Source organism: Macaca nemestrina, chromosome 4, assembly GCF_043159975.1.
Source record: "Macaca nemestrina isolate mMacNem1 chromosome 4, mMacNem.hap1, whole genome shotgun sequence".
Taxonomy (NCBI): domain Eukaryota; kingdom Metazoa; phylum Chordata; class Mammalia; order Primates; family Cercopithecidae; genus Macaca; species Macaca nemestrina.
The window spans coordinates 63,858,449-63,874,718 of NC_092128.1; the positions used below are offsets into that span (position 1 = coordinate 63,858,449).

Consider the following 16,270-nt stretch of genomic DNA (forward strand, 5'->3'; position numbering starts at 1 on the left):
GATGGATGATGGTGAACAAGGGTAAATATGTCACTGTGAAATCATAATTGTACTTTGTAATCTTATCCTTCAATTATGGCTTCTTGTAAAACTTTACACCTTTAAATTTAATATGGTCCAGAACATATGAAATCCCTTTCTATAGTTACAATAGAATAAGTATTCGGTTAACTATTCATGTTTATGTAATTACATGGAACTCTAGTATTTTTACTGATAATTTTATGTTAACATCCATTTTCTAATGTTAAGGACGTATGTAAGAGTATGGGAAGGCAGAATAAAGATAAAAATGTAATTCAAATAATAAACATAAAGTAATAGTCATAACATATAGGACTATCGGCTACTTCTGAGTAGGACTGAGTAGACTCTATCTAGAGCCCTGGTCTATGTCTGCAAAAAGCATTGTTCATTCATTAATCCAAGTATGGAAACATGCTACAGATCTAATGGATGAAGAAAAAAACGGGGAAATTACAAAGTAAATAGCAGTATGGGAGTACATTACTGTACAACTAGCTAGAGCAGGACATAGATGATATGCCCTGACCCAGAGCACCATGCTGCCTCAGAAGCCACAGTAGCAAGGGAAGAGTTAGTCTACAAACATCTGCTGAAATTCTCTTTCAGCAAAATCACATCATCTGACAAATTCCTGACACACCTTATTGAAAATTCCATCCATCAAAGATAAAGGAAATGAATTATTTGGGGAAGAGCTATTCTGGACCTAATTCTAAACCAACAAAGAACTGATTCATTAAGTGAGAGAAATAGAAATCCTGAAAGAAAAGTTTCATGTGATCTAAAATTTCATGACAGTTCAGGAGATAGAGACTAGATTCTCACTGCTTTTTCACTCTCGGACAATTGAAAATACATACCCACGTGCCTTTGCCTTAAAGGCAAGTGCTGATTTTTTTTGGTGCATGTTCTTTCAATTTTTCACCCCAGTTCTTTAAAAACAATAGTTGTAACAGCTTTCTTTAGATCTATATCTATAAAATATCTATACACATTTAATTGACCTAAACCTTTTAATTTTGTAGTTTTTGCATTTAATTTTATAACACAAACATGTATCCAGTTAATTACATGGAATTGGCCTATTGTGAATAGTTCAGTGCAATAAACTTTATGGTTTAGAAAAATTGTGATGTAACTTTCACAGCTATTTTTTTCTTCTTTACTTCTGTAGCAGCTGTGCTGTTTACTATTTTTGAGATATCGTTATTAATTCCAGCTCCCTGTATAGTCCTGATTGGTCTAGGCCAATCTTTCTCATAGTGTGATCCAGGGAACTCGAAGCTTTCTTAAGAACTTTTCAGGGGCTCTGCAAGGTCAACATCACTTTTAAAATAATATTAGGATATACGCTGTTTCTTCCCCTCTCATTCTCTGGCGAGTGTACAGTGCAGTTTTCCAGAGGCTGCAGATGAGTGCCATCCCCACAGATTGAAAGCAGATGCAGGTATGAGAACCCATCTATTAAACCAGATGTCATAGATATCTTCAAAAATAATGAAACAATGGTACTTGCTCATTAATTCATTCTGTTTTGAAAATATATCTTCTTTAAAATATGTATTGGTTAACACATGATTAATTTATTACAGTTGTTAAATGACATAATAAATATATATTATAAAATATCTATTTTAATTTCCAGTATGGTAAATACTGATAAACATAAACAAAACCTTTTAGGGTCCTCAGTGATTTTTTAAAGAATGTAATTAGATTCTGAAACCAGTAAGTTTTATATATTGACATAATCCTTTGTCTTATTCCCTTAAAACATTCCCTGAAAACACCTTGTACACTGACCTTAGTTAAAGAAAGAAAATACAGAGACACTAATATATAAAATGATTTTTTCAAATAAAACTTTTAATTCTGTGTTATTAAGTATTTACTTCTTAATTCCATTTCACAATTCAAGCCTGGAAATCCATCACCCTTTTGGATTACAGCTGTATTTATTACTTTTTTAGAATTTAAAAAAATCATTTGAATTTTGACATGTAATTATTTCAGCCACAAAAAGTATATTGTCATATGGCACAATAAATGTTTATTACCCAAAATGTATTTTGTTATGTGACATGGAAACCTAAGCATTTATTGTGCTTCCAAACAGCAAAAAAACAGTTTTCTATTTGTATTACTATGCTGTCACTTTATTTCAGTTAATTATAGATTAGAGGCAAAATTTATTTTATAAGAAAAGGGGAAAAATAACCAAAAATAACTTTTGGAACTAAAAGAAGTTAGTAAATTCAGAAAAATCTGTGCAGGTCAGGCAGGCCCTGAGGCCATAGAGAGACTGAGGAGTGAGAGAAAAAAGAACAAGAGAAAAAAAAAAAAAAAAAAAGAGGTGGAACTGTAGAATTGTTTGCATTCTTGTAACCACAAGAATGAGGGCAGTTAAAAACACAGAATGCATCTGACCAAATAAAGCTACAATTCTTGATCAAAGCTGCATGGTGCATTAACTCTATTCCCAGCTGCCCAGCAATAGGACCCTGCGTTACCATTACCTTGTGGTTATGGCACTACAAAGGGAATAAAAAACATATGACAATTAAACAATAATCATTAGGAGTAGTGATATAGGAGATAGAGTCAATTCAATCCTGTAGGGAGAATTGAGGGGTGTTTGGGTGGGGTTTATGCCACAGGAAAATAAATGATGTTGTGACCAGGAGAAATAGTTACAAAAGCCTACATACCGGAAAGAACATTATCTTAAACCGTTTACTCAAGTACTCATGTTTGGAAAGAAATACCATATATATTTAAAGTTTGGAACCAATAAAAGATGTTCTTTTGGTGCCTTTATGGTTCAGAATAGTCTAGGTATAAGTGTTTGGTTTGAGCTCTCTCTCTCTGCATTTGTTTTATAATGCCCACTCTATACTTGAAATACAGGCTGAAAGTGTATTACTTGTTCAGTGTCGCAGAGCTCATAGGTATTGAATGCAGGATTCAAACCCTCATCTCTCTTTGTCTCCAAAATTAATTCCCTAAATGAGTTCTTCACTTTTGCGAAGACTTCTTTCTCAAAGTAAATATGACTGTATCTCACACTGTATTATTATTGTTTTTTCCACTGATCTGCTTGTTTAAATTGGTAGCCACATTTTTAATATGCTGACTTCTAGTTATTTATTATTCATCATATTAACATTTTTATATTCTTACTTTTTTTGCTGCAACAACTTCAAAATCACTCTGTTAGTCTTAAGTGAATTTATACGTTTAACATATTTCTATTTACAACCAAATCTAGACACAATCTGATATTGAGAAATGTATGAACATCACAAGATAATTATTCTAAGAGATTATGAATAGATAACACATCTGTAAGTAACATGAGTTTAACTAATATTTAAATATTTTATCTTACATTAAATTATAACATTTAAATTATATAATAATTTACATTTGAGTAATTATAACATGGTTATGAAAACATAAACTAAAAAATGTGGAGACACTACTCTTTGACTGAATGATTTAAATATCACATTTGCCAATAAGGAAAAACAAAGGCATTTCTACCACCTTTGAAAAGCTTGCATTGAACCTGTCACAGACAGATACATTATTATTTTTAAAAAAGACTCTTGACCTGTCTATATGTCAAAGACCTCCTTCTCCATTAATTTTTTACTTCACTTTACCCCCTCTGATTTAATTTTATGTTAGCCAACATGGTACACTTGCTTCAGAAATGAAAATTTACCTCATCATATATTTCCTGTGAACCTAGTAGTAGGTTCCACAGAACTGAAGTAGGCCCACTAAATACATTTTCAACTAAAGCAGAAATATATTATCCCATTATAAAGGTGACAGTGTAGTGGAGAAACTTAAGCATTAAACAAATAAGTACAATTGTAATAAGCAGTACAATAATGTAATATTAAAATGGTAAATTATGATGACGTGATCAATATTCATTTACCAAAACAGTAAATTGCTCCTTTTTATCAATCTGCTATAATCAAGTTTCTAAGCAAACCACCGTAGTGGAAAATGGATCCTTGCTATCTAATTCTCACTTTGTCCTCTGTAACTCCGTGCTACACTCAAGCATATTACAACCATGCTTTACGCTCAATCAAGCAAGAACATGGAACACATACTCTTTCTGCCTTCATAGACAAGCACTCCAAGGCAGAGTTACTTAAGTCTCCCCAAGAGATTCACTTGGTTCATCCATAAACAAAAACTGAGAAAAGACCTTTCTGTGCAATAAAACTCCACATGTCATTTTCTGAGGTATTTTAAAGTGATAAGCATACTAGAGGTAAATTGCTATTCCAACACTAACCATATAAAAAAGATAATTCAGATCTAGCTACTAGGTTATGCAGGATTTTTTTTTTTTTTCTTGTGCTCTCACTTGATTCTATAGGCAGAAACCTGACAGTTCCAGCAATTCAATGTTCTAAACAATTTGCATACACTAAAAACAGCAGCAACAACAAAAAAACTTAGTTTTTGAATAAATTGAGGTGCAGAGAATTTAAGCAACTTGTTCAGGGGCTTGACCATTTATATATGACATATGTCTATGAATCTGATTCATAGACAGTTCAATTAATGTCCTCAAGTAAGGGTCAGCCAGGCCCCTCTAAGAATTGTGGCTAGAGTTGAAGTAAGAAAGACATTTTCTAATTAAAAAAAATGTATAAGTGAGATGTGGAATTACCAATTATGAATATATGTCCACAAAGTAGTTTAATTACTTAATTTTTCATCTTGTAGAAAGAGGCAAAAAAATGCTACTTGATTTAATTCAGGTTATATGCCATTGCCTTTAAAGGAAGTATTATTAAAGTAGGACAGTGAATCCTCAAAAATAATCTACATAACTTGTTTATGTCTTTAAGAATCCTAAATATATTTAAAAAGCTAATGTATGTGTATAACTAAAATGTTCTTTCTTAAGAAAATAATCGCCAAACAATAGTTTTGCCAAATATTTCTCTTGATATTCAAAGGACAGATTTGCTACAGATGATCAGAAAAGATGGCGATCTGGTATAACTCCACACAGCTCTTCCAGTTACTTCAGAGAAAGAGGACTGGATGTGAGTTGAGGCTTAACAAGAGCCTAAGATTTTGATCGGATTTGCAGATGGAAAACCTTTCAGACAGGAAGAATGGAATGAAAAAGGCAGATAGGTGAGAAAGCAAGACTTGCATTTGGAATAATGAGTAGACTATGTATCTTTAGATAGAGGCAGATCCAGTTCAAAATGAAGATGGAAATCAAACTATGAAAAAATCTCAAAAAGTAAGCTAAAGAAACTGCACTGAATTCTTTGGAGTGTCATAAAATTTCCCTTAGTCAAATCTAAAATTTTGTTTAAAAGAATCTTGAAGAAATCTTAAGTTTATAAAATATTGGACTTTCTGATTAACATTCAATAAGTATATAATAATTTTATAAATATTTAACATCACAAAGGTAGAAGTAATGCTTTCAAGGATGTTGTCATTTGAGTACATAAGTGAGCACAATGTAATGTTATATGTGCTATATAAATTAAATTTATAACAAAATATTTAAGCCTACTTATAGATAATAACCCATGGTATTTCTAAAAATAGGTTATAAGCTTCAAAAATTATATTTTCCTAGCTGGGCACGGTGGCTCACGCCTGTAATCCCAGCACTTTGGGAGGCTGAGGCGGGTGGATCACGAGGTCAGGAGATCAAGACCATCCTGCCTAACACAGTGAAACCCCGTCTCTACTACAAATACAAAAAACTAGCCAGGCCTGGGGGCGGGCACCTGTAGTCCTAGCTACTTGGGAGGCTGAGGCAGGAGAATGGTGTAAACCCAGAAGGCAGAGAGTGCAGTGAGCCAAGACCGAGCCACTGCACTCCAGCCTGGGCGACAGAGCGAGACTCCGTCTCAAAAAAAAAAAAAATTATATTTTCCTCTACAACTTTAAAAATAGTCTGCAGATTCTTTCACCATAATGTTAGTAAATCCTGCTTAACAAAACAGTGAGATTCTGAAAAGAACACAGTATTTTTTAATGAAATTTAATCCTTTATTTTGTATGCAATCCAATAGAAAGTGACTAGCATGTCACAACCACTTATGGATATAAATCATTGTCATCTTCAGATGAGTTGTAATTAAAAGCATGTTATTTATCTTTGTAATGAGGATTACAAGGATAAAGATCATTTTAAAAGCAAGGTAGTTGTTTTATGCATCACTTAAAAATTACATCAGTAGGTCAGAATTTTGGTTTGGCTTTATAGTTTTATGTTATTGCTTTAATGTACTGTATAATGTATTTATACAGTATAAATGTAGTATATACATATAAACATACAGGCCATATAATGACCAAAGTAAGATAAATTTAAAGCAAAAGATGAACAAAAATAAGCATCTTACCTAAATGACCAGCAGTTTCTAACAATTATTATAATTAATGTATAAAATGCATGTTAATTCTATATAAGTAATATATACAATTTATCTCACCTTGGTTATTATATAGCAAGTGTGTATGTATACCGATACATATACACACACATATCCAATATATAGACTTACATATTCACTGTATATATCTAGCATAAATATATATGCACAAACACATATATAGGCTATATAATAACAAAAGTAAGATAAAGTTATATATAACTTGTATACATTTGTATATACACAAGTTACTGGATTTTATATCAATCATGAATCTTCAGTACAGATTTTCCATCAAATATATATCCAGCCCTGAAATTGCAGGTATCACTAGAGTACAATGTTAATTTATCTCACTGGGAATTAGTATATTGATGTTTTCACTGGAAACAATAAATTCATGTGGCCAAAACTGAATCACAATGGAAATCAAAAACATAGAGATGGACAGATAAAACACACAAACCTATATTTGGAGTCCAGGCAAAACTTCAAACCAACTTAGAGCCAGACATTTTGCGAATTTGGGATGTCTGGAAGCTTTCTTAAAAATATGTATTTTAATATCCTGTGTTCTGTGTGGACTTATCCCTAATACACCAAATGTGCATTATTATCTTTCTTTGGAACCAAGCAGAAGAATCATTTTTAGTCATTCCAAAGTTAATAATGTGCTATTGAAAGTGATTGGAATGCAACATACTTTTTTTCCATCAGTTTTGTAACTTCAAGCGACAAGAACAAAGGTGATAATATTTATCACTATTTCATAAATAGAAACTGAAATGTAGCTTGTTTATGAGACTTGCCATGAAATGACAGACTTGGTACAAAAGAAGAATCTAGTCTTCAGATGTTTATATTGAACAGTCCTTTCAAGAAATATATTCAACACCCAAATTCTGCAGACTAGAAAAGACAACATATTCCTAATCTAGTTATTTGGAAATGTTAATTTATTTATTCAAGATGGATTAGTTGAACATCTAATATATTTCAGGTGATAATCTAGGTACTGTGGATAAAATGGTGAACAAAACAAAGACTCACAGATATGCCATTTTAAAAAGAGGTAACAGATATTAAACAAATGACCAAATAAGTAGAACATATACTATTAAGTAGTAATAAGCATCATGATGACAAATAAAGCAAAGTGAATGGATATTGAATGGGGGGATCTATTTACTTTAGGCTGGTCAGGGAAGGCTGCTTAGGGAAAAAAATGTAGTGATGTGTGCTGAGAGGTGAAGCATGAGCAAAGCTGAAATCTCCAAACAGTCCTTGTCACGTTCAAGGAGTAGCAAGGAGGTGGGTGTTTTTCAGGTGAAGTGAACCATGGGAGGTACTTAGTAGTAATCTAGATGGAAACATTGAGATTACAGGAAGGAGTTGTGAAAGGGTACCATTGAAGTGTCTGGACAAGAGAATTATCTTATTGACATTTTAAAATGATCATTCTGTTGTAAGAAGATGGAAGTGTAGAGGTAAAGGTGAAAGTAGATAGTCAATTCCAGATAAGAGATTATGACTGCTTGACAGAAGACTGAGAAGCAGAAAACATTAAAAAATGATACTTTAGATTTGTGTAGAAACACTATACAGTTACATGCCACAACTGTTAGTATTTCAAAAGCGAAAAGCTTTTTCTTGGGTTCCTACTATTTAGAGAGTGTATATAATGTGGCACCTGTGGTTAGATGAAATTATAATATCTCCTTCTCTCAAGTAATAATATAGTTATTAGTTTTTACATTGTTTTTATTATCATAAGTTGGAGATATAAATATATATATTCTAGATAAAGAATCACACTATAAGGTAACTCATAATACTTTATAGCAATCTGCAATTTACTAACTTAATGACTCTTGTAACATTCATTATTTTTAGTCAATTAATTATATCCTCAGTGATAAAAAATAACATCAAATTTTATTAGCAATTAGCAAATTAACATTTTTCTATGAATAAAATTAGTAATATAAATATTACTAATTATTTTCAGATAATGGTGAGATAATTATCAACTAAGATGATCCAGAGATACAGCTAGGTATTTAAAGGACGTATAAGCTTTTGTCAAGATGGAAACTCATACCAAATAGGAAAGGAAGCTGCAAAAACAAAGTTAAGTATGTAGACTTCTTTTGAAATTGTAGATTGAATGAATAGGTTAGTCTAATCAAAACACAAAATTTTAATGGGCATAAGTAGAAAAAAACCTTAAAGAGGTAGAACGGGACCAGATTCTTGAGAACTTGGAATAGCAATCTTAGGAACTAGGAACTTATTCTGCAGGCAAAGGAAGCAACTGCTGGTTTTGAGTATATGCATAAACTGATAAAAGAAGTTGTGTTTAAGAATTTATAGGGATTTAGTGTGATAATATATGTGAGTCACAATCCATAAACTTTGTTTCCACACTGCACCATGCATGTTTCATAGCTCCAGAGCCTCATTAGAGAATGAGCAATGTGTCTACACATAGGCCAGTACCTTATATTTTAGCGTGTTTCCTTTCAGATTTATATAGTTTAGCAGACACCTCTTAAGATAAAATATAAAATACCTATGGAAATCACAAATAATTTATAATTTCGTGTAAAAGATTTGATAGGCCTCAAATGCAATTAAAAATAAAAAGTCAGAAACATCTTGGTTGCTCTGTTGAATTCCCACTTTTACCACGTGCCAATTCTAGTTTTTCTTATTGTCTCAAAGCCATGCCAATTTGTAATTATTTACCTTTTCAAGGAATTACATTTAATATATAATATTTTGTTTAGAACTTGAATATACCTTTGTAATTTATATTTTTATTCTAATTTTATAGGGAAGGAAATAAATTCATAGGGATGAAGTTGTAAGATATAAAGTTTCTTTAGGGACAAAAAATAAGGAGACATACAATGGTAATTATATAAACCGCAAGTTAATATAGCGTGTTCTGAGGCAGAAGAAAAGATTCTCAGTTCCCCCAAGTTTTTCCATGCTAGCAACAACTATGGATGAAACTACTAATTCATTTATTTGGAATAGATTAGTCGAGCATCTAGTATCTAACAAACGATAAATATAGAACATATAACCATATAGAACATGAGAACAGATGACAGAAGGAGGGAGAGGAAGGAGGGAGATAGGTAGGTATATAGATATATAATATGTATATCTACCCTATCTAACATATATACACAGATGTACACACATATAGGTTAGAAGCACCGGGTCACATCAGTAGTTACTGACAGAAACTCCTTCCAGTAAGATTAGGTTGGTGCAAAGTAATTGTGGTTCACATTGTTTCTTTATTAACTTGTTCCTTCAGAAACTTGCTACAGAATCAGATATGCATTTCTGTACCAGCATGTTGATGTTTACTAGTGAGCAACATATAAGGTGGCTCAGAGACTTTAATCTATGCCACATAGTATGGGGGAAGTAGACAGTTGAGGCATTTAAAACAATAAAATGGGAACAGTAATCATAACATCTAGAATTGGCAATTATCTTTAGTTTCTACCCAGATATAGAATACTTGAGTTTTTTAAAAGTAATTTTCTAACACAAAATTTTGAGTTTTTGTAAATTTGGAAGAACATTTAGGTCTTAATTGTTCAGACTATAGCATCAACTCATAATTAAGATGTAAGAAAATAAAATATTAAATCATGGAACATAATTATAGGCATCTCATTACTTCTATCAAGACAAGCTCTATATCTCATAAAAGTTGAGAAACAATATTATATGTATATTTGAACTTGAAAAAATCAATAAACACTTGATTAGATTTTTCACTTTGCATTGAGGTTGTTATTTTGAAGACGTTGGCTTTAAGAATATAAAGATGTTAATCTCCTTGAAACTTTTTCGGTTCCACTGAAAGTCAACCACCAAGCAGTCATGTGCCTTTTAAAGATGAAGGGTTTCCTCACACTTACCTGTTAAAGGGCCTCTTCTTGATGAATAATTCCCTTTGTTGTGTTAGACTGTCCCATGGATTGTTTTTTTAAATATTCTGGAAAGTAAAGCAAACAAATAATTTATAAAGTTTGAACTTTGACGCAAACTTGAACCTAGTTTAAAAATCAAAAAAGTACACTTCTGTCCTACTGCCAGCAGACTCTTCCATGACACCTTGGAAACATTACTGATCCCGTCTCTCAGGCATCGTTACCCTCTTTGTTCTCTCATCAGTAGGCACTCAGAGCACTATTATCTCCCTCACTTCTTCCCAAATTGGATTCTCAGAGATTATTGCCACTATTTGTGAGTGTAAATTTGGCTCATGTCTTCTCACCCTCTGTTTAGCTGCCTTATCTTTTTAGACAAAATCTGTTCACCCTCTTAACTGCTTTGGACATTTCCAGCTATCTTCTTTCACACTCTGGGGCTGTGACTCCCTCCTTTAAGTTCCGGTTAACTCACAGTGAGTGAGTAATAGTCAACTTAGCATCTGGTTACAGAACAACCAAGCTATTTTTCTTACAATTATTCTCAAATGCTCTTAAACTTAAAGGCTTAGTGTTTTGGCACAAGTTGAATAGGAATTCTGGATTCTACAGTTTTCATGCTTATGTGACACAGCAGCCACAGATTCGGAGGCTGTGGCAAGAGGTTGAGTGGGTGGATACAATGGTGACTAGTTTAATGAGTCACTCATTGAGAGTTTTAGTGCTGAAAACTGCATTCAGAGAAACACACAAGTGGTTCTTAAGGGACATAGGCAAAATCATTTCATAGGAAGAAATTACCTGACCAGAAATTAAAAACATCTGCAGCATACCCTCTCTCTCAGAAAACAAAAAAACTTAATAGTGTCCCATGACCAAATAATTAAAAATATAAGTTAGTTTTTAAGTTTAGAATCAGACTATCTTTTCAAGTAAAAACTCAGTTGCTTTGGTGCTAGGTTGCATTACTGGCACCACTTCTCCCTCCCGTCTTATCTCCATGCTCTTTGCCACATGAGTTTGCCATTCTTCCCTCAAAGGGGAATAGCTTATTTCCCCACTCTTTGGCTATGAGTTTCATCATGAGACGTGCTTTTGTAAATAGAATGATGTAAAAGTGACAATATGCCAGTTCCAAAAGCTGAGGCCTCAAGATATGTTGTATGTTTCCATTTGCTCTCTTATCCTTTTGCCATCACCATAAAATGTACATACCTGGGCTAACCCACTGGTTTCAGGAGAATGATGAAAAATACATGGAATGGAGAAGCCCTTGCTAAGTTGCCCCAGCCAAGCCCAGACTAAGTAAGTATTCCCAGTCAACCTGTAGAAACTAGAGTGAGCTCACATCAGATAACTGCAGTGGACCAAGCTGATGGTTTCTTTAAGATCACCAAATTTCCTGTAGCTTGTTATTCCATAATAGCTCTTCAATACATGTTGAATAGAATCATTTTTGAAATAAGCACAGAAATCAGTTACCTACAAGCTTGCCCAAATTGCTACTCCATTAGAGTTACGTGGACATATTTTCAACTAGGCATCTCTTAGAAGTTGTCTGCAATCATTATTAACAAAAAACAAATAGGGTCAGTAACTTTTTATTATGGACTAAAATAACACATATTTTCTGAAATAATATGAGATCAGCCTGACTTATCCCAAAGTAAATTTATATTTTTTATCACACAGTAATTTATCAATAAAATTAATTTACAAAATTGTGCCTTTGAAACGTTGGTAAAGCTCTAAATTTGTTCCTGAATTTCCAAATGCAGACAGTACATCATGGTGGTTAAGAACAGAATTGCAATAATACAACCAAGGATATAAGCCCAAATATGCTATTTATATTTGTCCTTTGAAAATACCTAAGATTTTTCTGAGCTTCAGATTTTTATTGCAGAGGAAATTAATAATAATAATGTTCAATTTTCATATAATGCATACATATACTTTGTCAGTGTCTGGAAAATAAAAGTGAGTATTAATATTTTCCAAGAAAGTTTAAGTCACATTCATTAGCATTAGTATTTATTATTTTGTCTTATATCTTTTAACAAGCAGTTGTTGAAAATATGGCATGAGATGAGTTTGGCTTTAGGTGACAAGAAGATTAGCAAGGAAGTCCTCAAGTTTGAAGAAAGGGCTAAGCTAAAAGAGTCATTGAAAAAGCACAGTCAAGAAGGCCTGGTCATGACATCACAGGAGAGGAATGGATCTCAGGCAACATCTCATGGGCAGAAGCCCAGAGGAGAAAACAATGTAAATAGAGAATGAAATTCATGCAAACTTTAAGACACTGCATGTCACTGAGAACAAAAGTTGGTAATTGATTTGTGAAAGCCAGTATGTATCAAAAATGTGAATGTGTGTATCCTTTACCCAACAATTCCATTAAAATAATTCATTAAAATAACAGCAATAAATATGTGTACAAAGATATTTATACCCAAAGAAGTGCACTGATGCACTGCTAATAATAGTGGAGGTAGAAAACTTGCATGTTCATTGCAAAACATATTTAAGTAAATTATAGAATATGAACACTGTACCCATTAAGATACATATATTAAACACAAGTATTTCATACACTTACATTTTATGAATTGATGTGTGTGTGTGTGTGTGTGTGTGTATGTGTGTCTATGTGCATATGCAACTACAATGAAATGTTTAAAAGGACGATGACCATCTAGTTTAAAACTGTCTCTGGTTTATAGGTGTTGTGCTTATATTATCATCTTTATAGTTATCTGCATTTATAGTTAAGCTAAAATAATAATCTAAAATTATTCTGATCACAAAAGTATAACAATAAACCATTTAAGGTATTTCTAAAAGTATTCTTTTAAGAGAGAAGAGTTAGATGTAAAAGTGGAAAACCAAGTTTCTAATAATATAATTGGCCTAGTGGATTGGTAACTTTGTATGGTTGATGCTAGGTATATCTGGTGGAAGTAATTGTTTTTGAAGTATATGATTGCCAGTATATAGGGAATCAGAGGCTTAACTGTGCTTATGAGATATATGTAACTGAATCAGCCACTCTGCCATAACCTCTTCATGTGATAGAACCGTGTGCACTATGACTCGTCGTCTACAATCCTAGGTAGGAGTTGTGTATATTTGAAGCATAAATTGGTAATTTAAAGAGACTGTTTCAGGGAATAAGTAGTATTTTATTTTATTTTATTTTATTTTATTTTGAGGTGGAGTCTCGCTCTGTCACCCAGGCTAGAGTACAGTGGCGCCATCTCGGCTCACTGCAACCTCTGTTTCCTGGGTTCAAGCTATTCTCCTGCCTCAACCCCTCAAGTAGCTGGGATTACAGGTGCCTGTCCCCACGCCCAGCTGATTTTTGTATTTTTAATAGAGATGAGGTTTCACCATGTTGGCCAGGCTGGTCTCGAACTCCTGACCTCAGGTGATCCTCAGCTTCCCAAAGTGCTGGGATTACAGGCATGAACCACCGCACCTGGCTGGAAAAAGTAATATTATTGAGGGCATTGATTGCACCAAGTACCAAACTCCATTCATTGTTTATGTATGCCACTTTGTCTCTCTAATAACCCTATGTGATGACTGCTGCCATTCATTAAAATCTTTTTCAGTACCAGGGTTGAACAGAGTGCTTTGGGGAATTATTTCATTTGATCCATACCCCAATCCAATGTGGTAGGTATTCTTTCTTTTATTAAAATTTATTCTTATTTTTATGTGACACATAATAATTGTACTTATTTATGGGGTACTATATGATATTTTAATGCAAGGATACCATGTGTAATAATCAAATCAGGTTAATTAGCATATTCATCACCTCAGACATTTATCATTTCTTAGTGTTGGGACTATTCAAAATTCTATCTTCTAGCTATTTGAAAGTATACAAAAAATTGTTAACTGTAGTCACTATAGTGTTGTTAACTATTGAACACAAGAAATTATTTCTCACATGTAGTTCCAGTTTTGTACCTATTAACCTGTCTCTTCCTATCCCCAATCTGCTCTACACTTCCCAGCCTCTAGGAACCACTGTTCTACCCTCTGCTTTTATGAGATCAACTTTTTAGCTCCCACAGGTGAGATGAAACATGTAGTATTTATCTTTTTGTGCCTGACTTATTTCACTTAACATAATGACCTCCGGTTTCATCCATGTCCTTACTTGAATGATAGTATTTCATTCTTTTGACGGCTGAGTAATATTCCATTGGGTATATATTAATAGACCAGTTTTTATTCATTCATCCACTGATGGACACTTGGGCTGATTCCATATCTAGGCTATTGTGAATAGCACAGTAACAAACAGGGATGCAGATATCTTTTTGAACTACTGATTTCCTTTGGATATATACCTAGCAGTGGGATTGCTGGATCATAAGGTAATTCTATTTTTAGTTTTGTTGAGGAACTTCCACACTGTTTTTTATGGGTTTGCTAATTTACATTCCATCAACAGTGTATAAGAAGTGTCCACATCCTCACCAGCATTTGTTACTCTTTCTCTTTTTGATAATATAAATTTTAACAGGTTTAAGATGACTTCTCATTCTGGTTTTGATTTTCATTTCCCTGATGATTAGCAATGTTAAGCATTTGTTCATATATTTGTATGATGTTTGTATGTCTTCTTTTGAGAAATGTCAATTCAGATTATTTCCATATTTTAATCAGATTTTAAAATTTTATTTATTTATTTATATGTTGCTCTTGAGTTGTTTGAGTTTTTTGTATATTCTGGGTGATAATCCCTTATCAGATGAATAACTTGGAAATACTTTCTTTTATTCTTTAGGTTGTTGATTAACTTTATTGTTTCCTTTGCTGTACAGAAGCTTTTCAGTTTGATGTAATCTTATTTTTCTATTTCTGCTTTGGTTGCTTGTATTTTTGAGGTCTTCTCCGTAAAATCTTGTGCAGATCAATATTCTGAAGCATTTCCCCTATATTTTCTTCTAATAGTTTCATAGTTTCAGATCTTATATTTAAGTCTTTAATTCATTTAAAGCTGATCTTGGCATATGGTCAGAGATAGGGGCCTAGTTTCATCTTTCTGCTTGTGGATATCTATTTTTCCTAGCATGACTTATTAAGGGCACTGTCCTTTCCCCAATTAATGTTCTTAGTGCCTTTGTTGATAATAGTTCTTCAATACACATTGGATAGGATAATTTCTCAAATAAGCACAGAAATCAGTTACTTATAAGCTTGCTATTGTTGACAATCAGTTGACTGTAAATATATGGCTTTGTTTTTCTGGGTTCTCTATTCTGTTCCATTGGTCTGTGCGTCTGTTTTTATGCCAGCACTATGCTGTTTTGGTTACTATAGCTTGTAGTAAATTTTGAAGTCATGTAGTGTGATGCCTCCAGCTTTGTTCTTTTTGCTCAGAATTGCTTTGGTTATGTCAATGTCATTTGTGATATTCTTACTCTTATTTTGCAAATAAGGAATAAGGGACCCTGTTTGAAGCTAAGTCACTTGCCTGAAGATGTACAATATTAAGTGGCAGTGCTGGAATTCGAATCTTTACAGTTTGATAGATAATAAGCTTAGATTTTTATTCACTGATCCCTGCTACCCATCATCAGAGAAAGAATTTTTTTATATGGAGGTGTCTCAGGGGGAGGTGTCCATCATTGCTTCAAAGTGGAAAACCAATTGAACTTCAGCTGTGACTCAACAGATGGTCTAATTTAGTCTGGAGGACTTCATGTTATTGGTGGTGAATCGCTCAGCTACCGCTGATCAAAAGCTATTTACCTGAATATAGCCATGTCTCCAGTAATGCGTGGTGCTATCTTAAGGGATATAATTTATACTTGTCCCCCGGAC

General features: G+C 33.2%; 1 protein-coding gene across 1 annotated transcript in view; it reads right to left on the reverse strand.

Moving 5' to 3' along the window:
- LOC105475417 (semaphorin 3A) overlaps window positions 1–16,270 on the reverse strand; it is a 539,208-nt gene that overhangs the window by 407,728 nt on the left and 115,210 nt on the right. Inside the window, exon 2 of the mRNA XM_011730630.3 lies at window positions 10,415–10,491. The gene's annotated coding sequence lies outside the window, so the exon portion shown is untranslated. The remainder of the gene's footprint in view (window positions 1–10,414; window positions 10,492–16,270) is intronic.